Source organism: Mesitornis unicolor, unplaced genomic scaffold, assembly GCF_000695765.1.
Source record: "Mesitornis unicolor isolate BGI_N332 unplaced genomic scaffold, ASM69576v1 scaffold38949, whole genome shotgun sequence".
In the NCBI taxonomy this organism is placed as follows: domain Eukaryota; kingdom Metazoa; phylum Chordata; class Aves; order Mesitornithiformes; family Mesitornithidae; genus Mesitornis; species Mesitornis unicolor.
The window spans coordinates 14467-15100 of record NW_010207295.1 but is presented as its reverse complement, the minus strand read 5'-3'; positions in this window follow the sequence as shown (position 1 = coordinate 15100).

The following is a 634-nucleotide window of genomic DNA, read 5'->3' as shown; positions in this document are numbered from 1 at the left end:
GGGAAAAAAAAAGCATTGCTTTTTTAACTTATGTCAGAGGTATTTAGAGCTGCTCTGATCTACTAGATGGACTGTGGGTAGCACTAAAGTGACTCAGCATGCAACAAAACAGGGGAAAAAAATATACAGATTGACGTTTTGCATAACAGGAACTTCCTAACACACCATGTCAGTGATTACAGCATTATCCTTCTGTTAACTGAGAAGCAACCCCCCTTTGTGCTAATGCCACCTTGCTTTTGACTTGGCATGTGGCTAGTCCCACACGGTAACAATAGCATTGAGACAAACCCAGACAGCAACAAAATAAAAAATAAAATAGAAACAAAACCTGAGCCATTGACCCTGCTAAAATGAGAACCGTTTACGTTTACAGTAAATCAGTTCTATGTAACTGATTTCAACCACAGCTCTCAAAGCTTTTCAAAGAGGCAAGTATTATTATTATCATATATCTACAGGTAGAGTAGAAAATACTAATGGATGAATTTTAAAGCAGCACTCGCAAAAACTACACTGTATTCGAATAATGGCACAAGGCCTAACAAAAAGTGGTTATGAAAGGTTCACACCGATTCACCACAGGAGCAGGCCTAGACTGACGAGCAGTAAACTGACACAGCCACTTTCTGCT